The 10,927-nt window shown below is 59.1% G+C and overlaps 1 protein-coding gene across 1 annotated transcript in view; it reads left to right on the top strand.

The window, feature by feature from the left end:
- Positions 1-532: 532 nt before the first annotated feature.
- Positions 533-10,927, top strand: part of OTUD7B (OTU deubiquitinase 7B) — a 31,359-nt gene continuing 20,964 nt past the window's right edge. The window contains exon 1 of the mRNA XM_068662954.1: positions 533-712. The gene's annotated coding sequence lies outside the window, so the exon portion shown is untranslated. The remainder of the gene's footprint in view (positions 713-10,927) is intronic.

Below are 10,927 nucleotides of genomic sequence, written 5' to 3'. Positions count from 1 at the left end.
GACCCCACTGAGGCCCCATAAAGGCCCCATACAAGGGGTGCAGACCCCATACAGACCCCATAAAGGCCCCATAAAGAGGTGCAGACCCCATTGAGGCCCCATACAGGCCCCATAGAGGAGCCCAGACCCCATAAAGTCCCCCTAAAGGCCCCATTAAGCCCCCATACAAGGGCGCAGACCCCATAAAGGCCCTGTAGGGGCCCCATACAGGAGCACAGACCGGGCACAGACCCCATAAAAGCCCCATACAGGGGCACAGACCCCCCTAAGCCCCCATTAAGCCCCCCCTGAGCCCCCATCCCTGCCCTACAGAGAGGCCCCGCCCCCAGGCCCCGCCCCCAGCCCTGAAGCCCCGCCCCTCCCTCCCCCTCCCTCCCCCCCCCCCTCCCCCCCTCCCACCCCGCGCATGCGCCCAGCGCCGCCGCCGGGGGGGGGCCTGAGCCGCGCCGCCATTGGCTCTGCCCGGGGGGGGGAGGGGAAGGGGGCGGGGCGGAGGAGGCCGCGTGCTCCCGCGAAAGCGCTCCGGGCGGCCGCGGGGGCGGCGTCAACGTTCCGGGCGGGCACGGGGGCGGTGCAAGGCGTTCCGCCCCCCTCCGCCGCCCCCCCCCCCCCCCTCCCGGTCCCGGTCCCGGTCCCCTCCGCTTCCTCCGGGAGCGCGGCCTCGGCCTCGGCGGCGGCAGCGGCCCCGGGTGCGGCATGGAGCCGCTCGCAGGTAACGATCCCGGCGGCTCGGGGCGCTCTCCGGGTCCCACCGGGCCGTAGGGGTTAGGAAGGGGGGGGGGGGGTGCCCGGTACCGGGGCCCCGCCGCCGGTTCCCGGTGGGGCCGGGGCCGGGGTCGGGGTTGGGGTCGGGCCCGGCGGGGTCCGCGCTGCCCCTTTGGGCCCCCAACTACCGGGCCCGGGGGGTCCCGGTGAGGCCGGGGCCGTGCCCGGTGCCCGGTACCGGAGGCTCCGGGGGGGGGGTCCCGAGACCCCCGGTAAGGCCCGGCCGCTCCTCTCCGGGCTCCCCCCGGGCTCCCCCCGGCTCCGGGAGGGTCCCGCACACGGCCCCGTGGGGGCCTCGCTGCCGTCGCCGGGCCCCGAGCGCGGCCGCGCCCCGGGGCCGTGGGGCCCCGTTAGGAGCCCCCCGAGGAGCCCCCCCCGGACACCCTCCGGCCCGGTTCGGCCCCGGGAGGGTGTCCCCGGCCCCGGTTGTCCCCGTGGGGAGCCCCCCGAGGAGCCCCCTTGCCCCGTTTGTCCCCCCCCCTTGCCCCGTTTGTCCCCCCCCCGGCCCCGTTTGTCCCCCCCCGGCCCCGTTTGTCCCCCCCCTTGCCACGTTTGTCCCCCCTTGTCCCCGGTTGTCCCCATGGGGCACGCCCCGAGGAGCCCCCCAAGGGCCCCCCCCATCCCCGTTTGCCCCCCCGAGGATCCCCCTGTCCCCGTTTTTCCCCCTGAGGAGCTCTTGAGGACACCCCCCCGTCCCCGAGGAGCCCCCCCAGGGTGCCCCTGTCCCCGTTTGCCCCCCCGATGAACCCCCCATTCCTCTTCAGCCCCATAAGGAGCCCCCATCTCTCTTCTTCCCCCCCCCCCGAGGATACCCTTTTCCTCATTTGACCCCTTGAGGAGCCCCCCTGAGGACACCTCTGTCCCTGTTTGTCCCTGTGAGGAGCCCCCCCAGGAACCCCCATCCCCGTGAGGAGCCCCCCAGCACCCCTCTGTCCCCATTCATCCCCTTGAGGACTCCCATGTCCCTGTTCCTCTCCATGAGGAGCCCCCCCAGCACCGTGTGTCCCCCCCAGCACCCCCTGTCCCCATTCATCCCCCTGAGCCCCCCCCCCCAGCCCTGTTTCTCCCCACGAGGAGCCCCTGAGGAGCCCCCAACCCTGTGAGGAGCCCCCCAGGACCCCCCTGTCCCCATTCACCCCCTTGAGGACTCCCGTGTCCCTTTTTGTCTCCATGAGGAGCCCCCCAGCACCCCGCTGTCCCCATTCATCCCCCTGAGCCCCCCCATCCCTGTTTCTCCCCATAAGGAGCCCCTGAGGAGCCCTCATCCCTGTGAGGAGCCCCCCAGCTCCCCCCCCAGCCCTGTTTCTCCCCATGAGGATCCCCCGGCCCCCTTCTTCCCCACAAGGATCCCTCGAGCAGCTTCTCCTCCGCTTGGGTCCCTGCCGGCCGCGGTGCCTCTCCCCCGATGTGCAGGTATCCGTGTCCGTGTCCGTGTCTCCTGGCGGAGCTGGACCTGAATAATTCAGGCTCGAGCAGCGCCCTGGGGAGGACACGGGACGGAGGTGGAGAGGGGTTCAGCTTGGGCTCTTCAAACGCCCTCACCCGCAGCGATTTCGTGCCAAAATCTCCTCGCTTTCCCCTGGCGTCGCCCAGAGCCGAGGGGATTAGCGCTCTGGAAATCCACGTGGCTTCGAAGCGCCGCGGTTGTGCTCAAACCGGAGCAGGAGGACACACAGAGTTCGATCCTGCCGAGGGTTTGGGGCTGTGGCAAAGGTGTCGGGGGCTTTTTGGGACGGTTTTTGGGTGCTGAGCACCCTGGGCACTGCCAGGAGCTGTGGCCCTGCTCGGAGCACGGTTTGCAGCTCGGAGTCGCGGGGCTGAGCACAAATCAAGCTGCTGCCCTCAGCTGAAGTGGCAGAGCAGGAGGAGTGAAAGTTTTAAAAACTTTATTGGGATTATTGACATCGGGTGGCTGCTGATGTCGAATTTCTCTCCTCTAGGAGCCGGGGTTTGTTTTCTGCCTCGCCGTTCTCGCAGCCCCCGGAGCAGCGGCGGCACTCGGGGTGTGAAAACTTGGTGTGCTGCTTTGGAGGGGGGAAAAAAAAGGCAAAAAAAAACAAGAAACAAAAAACACAAACCCGCCTTGTGGTGCTAATTGTAAGGCCAGGCTCGGAGTTAAGAGTTTCAGCTTAACAAAAGCTGACATTTCAAGTGGGTGCGAGGGAAGCAGCTGGCAGGGTGAGGCGCAGCGGCAAAGTTGGGACGGGAGCGCGGGCAGCCGGCTCCTCTCTGCCCCTCGCGAGTCGTCCCCACAGCGCAGCGAGGAAAAAGCTCCTCGCTTGGGAGATTCGGGATGTTCCTGATGGAAAATGCACTGGCAGAGCTGCTCTTTGGGGAAATTTGGTGTTTAAAACACACGAGCGCGCGTTGTGGGTTTTTTTTTTGCCTGCTGCAGAAGCTGAGGGACCACAGGGGGAGGTGGCGAGGAGCTGTGTGCCCAAATCCTTGCAAAATTTGGGCTGAAATCCTCCCAGAGCCTCAATTTTGTGTCCTGGTGCCAGGAGTTCGCCGTCCTCCTGGCTCTCGCCCCGCTCCCGCGAGCCCCTCCGATATCTCCGTCGGCCTCTCCGGGTGAAATTTCCACCAAGGCTTCAGCGGAGGCTTGGAGCAGAAATTTTGGCTTTAGGATTTCTCCCGAAAAAGCCTCTGGGAAGAGGAGTTGCTGAAGAACAGCGCCCGGTGGGGCGGGGGGGCAGCAGGGCCTTTGAAGCCGGCTTTTCCGTGGCTTTGCGGCTCTGTTCCCGTGCTGCTGCGGGCACGGGTTTCGATCCGAGCTGGAGAATCGTCTGGAAGTCGAAATTAGCGCAGCTGAATTTAGAGCAAAGGCGAGCAGGTGGCTGCGGCCCGTGGAAATAGGACAGGGCGTGCTTCTCAGGGAAGCCGCGCGCGTGAAAACGGTCGCAGGGATCCCGGCGAAAGTTTCCAAAAGGCGACCCTCGCCTCGCTGCTGCCTCTCCTGCGCCCTGGCCCTCTGGAGGAGCAGCGTTTTGGGAAAGCTGCTGCCCGTTGTGGAGGTCCCATGGAGTTTTTTTTGTTGCAAAAGGGGCTCCTTGCACCGAATTCGGGCACCCCGGTGTGTGTGGGGTGACCTGAGTCGCAGCGGGGGCTCCTCAGGAACTGGGGGCAGGAGGCAGCAGCGAGGAGCCTCCCTCGAGGCTTCCCGTCCAGCTCATTTGGAGCGGAGCCACGCGAGGAGCTTATTTTGGAGGAGCTCTCTTGATAAGGCTTATTAAGTAAAGAGCAGGGCTCGGGCAGCACGGCCGGGGGGCTGCTCGGGGCGCTGCAGTTCTGGCCTCTGGGTTGCATCACGAAGCTTTCGTCGGCCGCGAGGCTGGGCCACGCGGGCAAGCTCTGCTTTGCAGGTAAGCGCCCTTCAACGCCGCTTTTGGGGTCGATTTTTTGAATTTAGGAGCAACATCAACTTCGCATCGAGGTCTGCTGCTCGCTTCGGCTGCTGGGACCTCGCGGGGGAGCCCCGCAGGGCAGGAGAGCAGCAGCTGGGGGATTCCTCCCGGGGCATCGTGGCAGCGAGCTGCTGCTGGGTTTCGGGTCCTGAGCTGACAGCACCTTCTGCAGCATAGAGATCCAGAAAAAATCTGTTTCCTTGTGATTTTTTAGCGTTTACAGGACTTGAGCCAGCTTTGAAAACACCTCAGGTGCGTGGTGAGGGCTTTTTTTCTCTCGTGTGGTTGTTAAAAACCAAAAGAGCCGTGCGTTGGTTCTCAGCAAAGGTCCCCAAGTGCTCCGGAGGGCCCCGCTCCGAGGTTTGCTGCCTCCTCGTCCCGGAGTTAGGTGGAGGCATCCCGGCGGTGGCTGCCCAGCTTTCACTCTCTGTTTCTATGGGTGTGGTGACCGAGCAAGAAATCCTGTTTGAGGATCAAGCTCATTACGGCGCCGAGCCGCGTGTGACTCACGGCCGCTCGGCGTAATCTCTGCCTCGCTCCGCTGGGTCCCGGTGCGCGGCGAGGGGCAGGAGCACGGCGAGACCTTGCTGAAAAGGAGCACGGAGCAGCGCAGAGGTAACGTGAAAAAATCTCGGTGCCGTCTGTAGGTGGGGAGCTAGCAGAGCGCGGAGTGTCCCGGTGCGAGGCTTCTACCCGTGCCTCGCGAATTAAAGCGATCAGTGATGTGAGCCTAGCGATGGATCGGGCAAATTCTGCTTCCCAAAGCCTTTGTTGTGGTCTTGTTCGCCCCCATGTAGCCCACGGCCTCGCTGTTCTTCGTTCTGCTCCTCGTTAGCTGACGTTCGGTGACTCAGAGGCTCCCTGCGACCCCGCGCGCTCGCCGTTGGCATCCCCAATCGTAAGGAAACAGCTTTCAGCACCCAGCCCGGGAAACGCGCCCGTCCAACCCCAATCCGGCTTAAAATCAAAACGCTGGCAGTGCAGAGGAGGAATTCAAATGCACCCCGGGATGAAAGTCATCTTTGGTGGCTAATACCTTTCAAGATGTTGACTTAAAAGCCGGAGTTTAAAAGTGAAAGGCGAAGAGAAGTGTCTTTTCACACAGAAGGAAGTGTTTTCCTTGGGCTGAAGCCGTGGAGTTTCCTTACGTGGTTTTGGTTGCTGCGTCCTGCTGCCTTGGGTGAACGGGAAACGGACGCCCGAGCCCTGAAGGCAGACACCTTTTTCTTACTTTCGTTTTATTTTAGGACCCAAACATACGTGAGGCACCTCCGAGAGCCCTCTCCAGTGCTGGTGGTCGGGTTCGGACCTCGGGAGCTGGGGCTCGTGGGTTTGCCACCCTCCGACCCCTCCCTCAGCATCAGCCTGACGGGCAGCTTGGTGAGACCGGCTAAAAAATAAATACTGCTCCATTTCTGCTCCTATTCACCCCGCTTTTGTGCTGGGACTGACGATTTCATGCTGCTGGTCTTGGTAAGATTGGCCTTCAAGGAACAGGGCAGAGCTGTTGCCCAGGCAAGTCGAGATACGACGGCTCCTAAATGTCTGCAATTTGGGAGGTTTTTAGCAGCGGAGCTGTGTCCAGGTGTAAGTTTGTGTCCCCGTGCTTCCCTCCCTTGTGTGTTTGCACAGAGCTGATAAAGCGGCTGGCGGGTCCTGCCCGGGGTGGTTCGGTGCCAAGCAGAGCCCTGGGAACAGTTTCTGGAAGCGCTCGGTGCGTCACTGTGAGGTGCCGAGGAGATTTAATCCTCTCTGGAGGTTGCGGGGACGAAACCTCTGGTCTTGGCTGGGGGGAGAAGGTTTTCTCATGCAGGAATCATCTCTGGCATGAGCTAACGCTGGCGGCTCGTTCCCTTCCGAGGCTGGTAGAGGACCCATGCTTGTGAAGTATGACGGCGTGTTCAGACACGACAGCAAAACAGGGTGAAATATTTCCAGTAGCAATGAACTCAGTCATCCTTTCTGGACAGGACAATGAAAAACAGTGAATCAGGCTGAAACCATTCGCTGGCAGTTCTGTGAAACGCCTCCGAGCCCGATGGGGGATCTCGGTGCGGCGGCCTGAAGTACCCACGCGTACCAGGAGGGGTGCTGGGTGGTTTGCTAACCTTTCCTCTTCTCTTTTCCTTCCTTTTGTTGATTTAAGCAACACCCTGCGGCTTTGGCATTTTAGAAACAGCTCATGTTTGGGGGGATAATTTGGTAATAGCCTTTTAGCTTTGTTTTGAGTCTGCGCTGCTGAAGCCCAGCGCAATAAGAATGGCATGAGCAAACAAGAGAGCACAATATAATGCCAATCTTTTAAAACAAGCCCAAACCCCATTGAAACTGAATTAATACACTTCCGAATACGGTCTTCAGAGATGCAAGCGACTAATTCTGCTGTACCTAAACCCGGGCCTCTTTGGGAGCTTGCCCACACAGAGGAACTTCGCACCACGGCGTTCATGGCAGGCTCGGGGGAGAAGCTCAGCCTGCGCCCGGCCGTGCAGATGAAGGACTCTTGGTCCTGGTGCCAGGGGCTGTGATTTCTGCAGATCCTCCTGGAGGATCCTGCTGTGAGCTCTCCCTTCCCCTGCTTTGGTTAGAAGTGGTCCCCAAGCGGAGGACGGTGACGTTATGGGTGCAGCGAGCGCGTCCGTGCAGGGCAGCAGCACGGGGTGCTTAGCACCTCACCAGCTCCTGCCTTATCTGCTCCCTGCGAGCAGTTATTGTGGCAGCACCGAACGCACACGCTTTGCCCTCATGTAAGCAGGTCGTAAAGGGCTTTTTATATGCTTTGGAAGCAGAAGCCGGGGAGGCTCCTGGCGGCGGCGGCTCTTCAGTCGTGCAGCTGGTGCTCGGTCACGTCAGGATCCGTCCCTGCGCGTGGTTAGGTTGTTATTTGTTTGATCAGATCCTTGGGCTCTTTTGCAGGTGAACATTTAAAATGCTGACCGGGATCCTTGCCTCTGACTGCGAGGTGAATGCTCTTGATGCTTTTTTGGGGTTTTTCCCCAAGATTATTTCTGAAACATAGACGCTTCCCGGGCTCATGCCCGTGCTGCGCGGTGCTGGCTGCTGCCTGCGCAACAAGCCTGAGAGTCCTTCCAGTGTCTCATAAGGGCGAGGCTTAATTAAGCTTTTTATAGCATTTTACAAGCATTAGCTAACGCAATATTGTGACATCCCTGTGGGGTAGGTGTTTTGCACTCGTCCTAATAAAGCTGTTTCTGTCTGCGGGGGCACTCAGAGAATTGCTGGAAAGGGGACGCCGCTGAAGCGAGGGGGCTGGCGATGGCCCTTCGGTGAGTCCAACGACATGCCAGGCTGCCCTAAAAATGTGTGAATTCCCAGAGGTTTGGGTTTCCTAACGTTATTGCATGTCCACGTGCAGCATCCTGTGGCAGGTGATGTTGGGAAGAGGCTCTTGGAGATGTTCACAGCCTCAAAAAGGAGCCAGTTTTGGGACAGCGCTTCCTTCCCTCCAGGTTATGGCAGCCTCCAACATCACCTGTCCGTCCAGGCCTGGCCTGTCACCTGTTTGGGGCAGAATCTGAATATTTTGGCTCTGCCTCAGGGGACGCCGTGCTGAAGATAAGGAGCCGCAGGCCGCAGACCTGCCGAAGGTGCTGCTGGTTGCCTGCTTGGGGGTTGGCTGGACAAAGTATTGAAAAGCTGCATTTTCTGAAGAAAAAGGAGAATAGAAAGTTAGGTGAACGTGCGCCACGTGGGCTCCGTGTGAGCAGCGCTGAGCTTTTAGCTGATTCCTTATCTTTATGGCCCTCGGAGAGAGATTGTGGGGTATGAAAGGAGCACGGAGGTTACGGGTTCTGGTGTTTGGGCTGAGGGAGAGGAAAGGTCAGCTCTCCGAAACACCCGGTCTGGTTTTATCTGGCTGGCAATACGGCAAATTGTGAGGAAAACTGCAACCCTGAGGCCTGAAAGATGCCAGTGTTTGCCTCGGACGTAGGCTTCTCCTCGTCGTGAGGGGCGAGCAGCGCGACGCCGCATAGTTCCGAGCTGGCGTCACGGCAGCAGAGGCGGTGAACTCCAGGAATTCCTAACAGCCCAGGACATTGTGGTTTCTACAATGAGGTGGGCAGGCTTTCACGAAAATATTGACACCGGTGTCAGTGGGCTGGGGCTTGGTTGTCGCGTCCTTCATGGGAGCCCTCGGCCGAGCTGCGTGGCGCCGCCGAGGTGAGGAGGAGGTTGGCTGGCTCTTGGGCTTTTCGGACCCTTCTGCCTTGGTGTTTTTTTTTTTTTGTTTTTTTTTTTTTGTTCCTTTTGGTTGGTTTTCAGTTTAGCTTTGTCACGTTGCTTCTTGCTTTGGGTCTCCCTGTGTTCCCCCGGGGTCTGTCACGTTGCTTCACCGACGTGCCGGAGGAGCGGGGCTGAAGGCCGCACGCGGCAGTGAAGGAGGGCAGCAGCCAGGCCGGTCGCCAACGTGGCCTTAAAATATTTGATAAGAGTAATTGGGATGAAAGCCTTCCGTGAAGTCAGTGCTTTTACAGCTTCTGGTGGGGGGCAGCTTCTTGTGGGGGGCTGTCGTGAGGTGAATAATCCCCGGCTGTGGTGTTTCATCAAAGCGCTTTGAGGAGATGCGGACCGTGGAAGAGGAAAATGTGAAGGAAACGCAAGCAGCTTTGCTGCCTGCCAGGCGGGAGCCTTCTCGTGTAGCTTTGAGAAGGGTGTTAGTGCAAAATAAAGAATGCTTTCTTATAACAAAAAAGCCTCTCAATAATAACCCTTCACAAGTTGACTTCTTGCGCGGGCCGCGGCTCGCTGGGCAGAGGCGGCGGGGCAGGCGCGAGAGCAAAGCCCCCAAAACTCACATTCTGTGGTGACCAAACTGTGTTACGGTCAAATTATTCCCGTGGAAGTGAATTTCCACACTTGAAGGCAGAGCTGACTGTGAGGGAAAGGGAATAAGGCACTGCACCCATCCCTCCACCACCGCTCCATCTCTCTGCTGCTGTTTGCGTGCAGGGACATGGCCCAGAGGCCAGCAGATTGCAGAAATGGGTAACTCCTATCCCCTGGGAGTCTGGAAATCCAGCTGGGTGTAGATTTTGCAGTGTTCCCCCCAAATACGCTGGCTGCTGGGTGAATACACTGGCTCCCGATGCCCCGTTCTGGGCGGTTTTACCGACGGGGTGCCAACAACAATGTGCAATTGTGAGCTTTACAGCAGACTGTTCATTCAAACAGAAATCTTTCTGAGGATTTCAGTGCGAATGAGGCACTCTTCTTCCCCGGAGATCTATTCTGGGCCTCGATGCAAGTTTTTTGGGAAGGATGCGAAGCCTCGTTGATGTGAGGCCAGCCCTATAGATGTAATCCTTCCCGGGCAGAGCTGCCTCCGCATCCCAGCTCCCACGGCATGGTAGAGGTGGTGTCACCGATACCCCATCTGCAAAGAAATGGGAGTTTTGTGAAGTTTTGAAGGCCTCAGCGAGGTGAGCGTGACGGCCACCCCGTTGCCGTTCTTCCTTAGATAAATCGTTGCACGTAAATGTGTCTGCCGCTTCCCAGCGCGCTGCCAAGATACCGCAGGTACATAGCCCATGGGGCTGCGTGTAATAGGCGATGGCTTTGGGCCCGGAAAGCTGTTTACAAAGCATTTACCCCAAGGTGCCTGCCTGCCTGGCACTTGTGCTTGCTTTATCCGAGCACCGATCCTGCGCTGTTTGGGCTGCAGCGCCGTGCCGGTGCCAAAAGCGGCGAGAAAGCCTCTTGCTTCTCGCCAAAAAGTGATTTGGAGGAGATGATAGGGCCTTATCACAACAGGGGGATCGCTGGGAAGCGCTCCTGCCTGGTGTTTAAATGTGATGACTGTTTTGAAACTCCGAAGAGCGTGGTTGGATTTGGAGCCTTGCTGGTCCCAGGCTGCGCGAGCTCCCCGAACGCCAGGAGCTGGTTGTGCTCCACGCCGTCGTTTCCCCCCCAAAACAAGACTTTTATTGGTTTGAAGGGCTCAGAGTTCCTTACTCTCAACTCCTTCTCATGCCTGAAAATGCAATTAAGGGGAACACGTTGGCTTTCCACAGTCTTAAATTAGCGCCTTGCTGCTCTGCAGCCCCACGGTGAAATTAAACGAGAAAAAGTTTGGAGGGTGCGCAAGGCTTGGAAATGCCTCAGAGTCGGGTAGGGGCTGGGGGCTGTCTGCTAGGAGGGAAATAAAAGGATTTTGGGGACAGTGGCTTGTCCCAAAGCACCCTTTGTGAGTGTCTCTGGGTATTGGGAGCTCCCCTTCCACTCAGCATGGGTGAGGAGGGGACCTCCAGGGGATGGGTCCGACCCAAATTCCTCCTGTCCTTCCCATGGCCAGGCAGTGTGCGGGGAATCGTTCTAATTTAAGCCTCTGCGAATTAAGGCAATTTGGTTTTGGCTCTTCACCAGTGGAAACGGGGAGGTTTGGACGCCCTCCTTGTGACGGGAGCGCCGTGGATAGCAGCAGGAGACAGGGCTTGGGACATTCAGCTGGTGCTTTGCACAACGCCTTAAACAGCCAAAGCTTCGGGTGTGCAGAGCATTGCTTCTGGTGGCATTTTTTTTTCTCCTGGAATCGCTTAAAATGTAAATATTTGGAAAATAGTGTTTCCTCGCTGAGCGCTGATTATGAGGTGTTTCTGGGATGGCTTAAAGAAATGGACTTTATAATAATGATGGGGTCGGGAGTGACGTCCGTGCGGTGGGGATGCTGTCCTGGACCTGCCTGGCTTCCTGAAGAAGATCAAAGCGTGAATATTCATGGATTAATTTGCTTAATTCCT

Source organism: Anas acuta, chromosome 28 (assembly GCF_963932015.1).
Source record: "Anas acuta chromosome 28, bAnaAcu1.1, whole genome shotgun sequence".
Lineage (NCBI taxonomy): Eukaryota > Metazoa > Chordata > Aves > Anseriformes > Anatidae > Anas > Anas acuta.
The sequence above is the reverse complement of the archived record's forward strand: the minus strand, read 5'-3'. Positions and strand labels throughout refer to the sequence as shown.